Source organism: Clarias gariepinus, chromosome 17 (genome assembly GCF_024256425.1).
Source record: "Clarias gariepinus isolate MV-2021 ecotype Netherlands chromosome 17, CGAR_prim_01v2, whole genome shotgun sequence".
Taxonomy (NCBI): Eukaryota; Metazoa; Chordata; class Actinopteri; order Siluriformes; family Clariidae; genus Clarias; species Clarias gariepinus.
This window is the reverse complement of record NC_071116.1, coordinates 6016922-6021001: the sequence shown is the minus strand read 5'-3', so window position 1 is coordinate 6021001 and position 4080 is coordinate 6016922. Positions and strand designations below refer to the sequence as shown.

Here is a 4080-nt window from a genome sequence, read left to right as displayed (position 1 = left end):
CACAGCAGAACAGAATTTAATGAAACCCTGGCAGGACTTACTGTAGATATCTGCCTTACGGTGAACCTGCACCATGAATGCAATCAAAATGTTTTGTAGAAGTGAAGTTATGAGCAGTTAGGTGCCAGATTAGAAACCAAAAGATTTAACAGCGTATGTGTCAAACTCTGGGCGCGTCTTAAATCAACCGCTGGACAGAATTTATATGACTAGATATCTACCAGTTTTCACTGGGTTTAGTTCATATTTTCACCGCTAATCAAGAGCATACAGTATATTATCCTTACTATGTAATACTATGTTTTTATATCACAGATGGATGTCATGGGGCACAGGCCATGATTTAAAATAACTCTGATCACCATGAGACTAACAGGTAATTGATTACCTCAACACGTAACAGTACACCTAAATAAACATGCATACGCCATCATTATTTTTTTTAAACCTGCATGTCCCAATGTGTGTTCTTCCCCTAATTTATACAATATTATTATCTGCTGACATCTTAATTATAAATGAAATAATGACAAGATAGTACCTTTTATCTTTTAACTTTTTAAGGTTGTTGAATTTCTTCACTGGCCTCACTAAGAAACCCCAAAGCCCGCTGTTCTCAGACTACTGTGATGTCCGGAGACTCCTTCTTCCTCCTTGAGGTGTTACCCCTCACTCACTCACTCATCATCTATATACCGCTTTATCCTGTGTACAGGGTCACAGAGGGCCTGGAGCCTATCCCAGGAGACTTAGGGTATGAGACGGCGTACACCCTGGATGGGGTGCCAATCCATCACAGGGAACACACACTCATTCACACACACTATGGGCAATTTTGGAAATAGCAGTCAGTTTAATCTGCATGTCTTTAGACTGTGGGAGGAAACCGGAGTACCCGGAGGAAACCCTCCGATCATGGGGAGAACATGCAAACATCATGCACACAGACCCTGAGGCGGGAAACAAACCCGGAACCTGGAGGTGCAGGCTGACAGTGCTAACCCCTACGCAACTTTATACAGTATGTCTATGTTTGTACAGTATGTACTGTATGTTTGCATGTTATAATGTACCAAAAGAATGTCACGAGTAATAATCACAAATAAGGACTCACTCACAGTGTAATAGGTTCATCAAACGGCTCTGTACTTATTTCATTTATTTAATGATTAATTTTTTCTAGGACGGAGGATTTATGGGAAGTGGTGGCTCAGCGCGTTAAGACTTTGCGACACCTATCGGAAGGTCGGCGGTTTAAGCCCCAGCTCCATGTGCAAGGCCCTTAAGCATCTGCTCCGGTGGCGGTGTATAATGGCTGACCCTGTGCTCCAACCCCAGCCACCTAACAAAAGCCGAGATATGCAAAGAATAAAGGATTTGACTGTGCTGTTATGTATATGTGACGAATAAAGGCTTGGCTCAACTTAACATCAGATACCGATGTAGAAGCCATTCATGCAGAAACCCACATAATTACCTTGCTGAGAGCTCTCACTTCACTTCAGAGGAAAATCAAGGCTGCGGGTATTCGGAAAACCTGCAGGTTGCCTTGATGCCGCTGGTAAATGTTAGTCAGCTGCTTTTCCAGGCCCTACATGGTGAAGTAAATCTTCCCCTTTAGTGTTTTAAAGACTGCGCAGATCGGCATGCCCGCCTCAGCCCGTGGCAACAATGGGAATTTTTTCTTTCCACAAAAACTAAAACAGATGAGAACTATCTGCATATGCTTTATATTTTTAAATTACTGCAAATATTTTTCCTTATTTGGCTGCAATGTTCTGGTTCATTTCCTCAGAGCAGTGAGGAACTTTTATTAGGCAGCCAAGTGGCGCCGTCTAGTGGTCAAATTAAACCTGGAAGATGTGCTCCTCATCCTTAGAATACAGTAAAACCTAGACTGATACATCAAGTTATCTGTATAAGGTCAGTCATACTGTATAAATAAAAAAATCTAACAATTGTAACTTTTACAATTGAATTATCGTTTCATATTAAATTATCACTTATTATTATCATATATTATATTATCACTCACTTACTCATTGTCTACTGTATGATGCTTTATCCTGTATACAGGGTCATGGGGGCCTGAAGCCTATGCCAAGAGACTTAGGGCACGAGGCGGGGTACACCCTGGACGTGGTGCCAATTTACTGCAGGGAACACACTCATACACACACACACACTCATTCACACACTACGGGCAATTTCGGGAACACAAATTAGCCTAACCTGCATGTCTTTGGACTGTGTGAGGTAACTGGAGTATCTGAAGGAAACCCAGAGGGCACAGGGAGAACATGCAAACTCCAAGCACACAGACCTTGACGACAGAATCAAACCCAGAACCGTGAGGTTCTCAGATCATATCATATCATATCATATCATATCATATCATATCATATCATATAAAATCATATCATATCATATTATATCATATAAAATCATATCATATCATATCAATCATATCATATAAAATCATATCATATCGTATCATATTATATCATATCAATCATATTATATTATATTATATCATATCATATCATATCATATCATATAAAATCATATCATATCATATCATATTATATCATATCAATCATATTATATTATAATATATCATATCATATCATATCATATCATATCATATCATATCATATCATATCATATCAATTATATCATGTCATATCAATCATATCATATAATGTATCAGATCAGATCATTTCAGATCAGATCAGATCCGATCAGATTATTCTATTGTGGGAAAATATTCATATTATATCAATCATATCATATCATATCATATCATATCATATCATATCATATCATATCATACAAGATCTTATCACATCACATCACATCAATATCATATCATATCATATCATATCATATCAATCATATCATATCATATCATATCATATCATATCAATCATATCATATAAAATATCATATCAGATCATTTCAGATCAGATCCGATCAGATTATTCTATTGTGGGAAAATATTCATATTATATCAATCATATTATATCATATCATATCATATCATATCATATCATATCATATTATATCATATCAATCATATTGTATCATATCATATCAATCATATCATATCATATCACATCATATCAATCATATCATATCATATCATATCATATCATATCAATCATATCATATCATATCATATCATATCATATCATATCATATCATATCATATTATATAATATATCAGATCAGATCATTTCAGATCAGATCCGATCAGATTATTCTATTGTGGGAAAATATTCATATTATATCAATCATATCATATCATATCATATCATATCATATCATATCATATCATATCATATCATATCACATCATATCATCACATCACAAGATCTTATCACATCACATCACATGACATCAAATCAATATCATATCATATCATATCATATCATATCATATCATATCATATCATATCATATCAGATAATTTTAGATCATATCAGATCAGATTATTCTATTGTGGGAAAAATATTCATTGTGTAACAGCTTACTACAGAAACCCTGGAAATGAACCTATTTAGACATACTGCATTTACACAGCTCAGCCACAACACTAACACGACTGTCCTAGTGAACTGGTGACAGGATCTTGGGCAACCAAGGAACATCTATGCCTGTTCGGAGCAAAGGCCAGCATGTCTCGTCCAAACCCACTGAAGAGAACAAATTCCTGAAAAATGTAAATGCTGGCCACAATACAAAGGTATCTTCCTAAAGGAACGGGGTTTAGCAGGCAAAGAGTTCAAGGTTATTGATCTGACCTCTGATGTCACTGACTGAGCCATAAGAATGTACTACTGTAATTTGTATCATATTTCATATTAACTTCTATTATGTAATTTACAAAATACAATCAAATATATTTCTAACTAACTAACTAACTAACTAACTAGAAATAAATCCCATAGGGCCGTGTTGCATGACTGAATAATCAATATCCAGTTTTATTTTTCTGCTTTAAAAACACATCAAGTCGGATATCAGTCCCTCCCCTCCACTGCCACGTCACTTAGTTTTTCACGTAAGATTTATTTTTTAT

General features: G+C 35.8%; 1 long non-coding RNA gene across 1 annotated transcript; it reads left to right on the top strand.

Moving 5' to 3' along the window:
* The first annotated feature begins 312 nt into the window (after nt 1–312).
* LOC128545590 (uncharacterized) lies at nt 313–1270 on the top strand. The gene is made up of 3 exons (XR_008365874.1): nt 313–376; nt 565–1021; nt 1184–1270. It is a non-coding gene; the product is annotated as an uncharacterized LOC128545590 (long non-coding RNA).
* The last annotated feature ends 2810 nt before the right edge of the window (nt 1271–4080 follow it).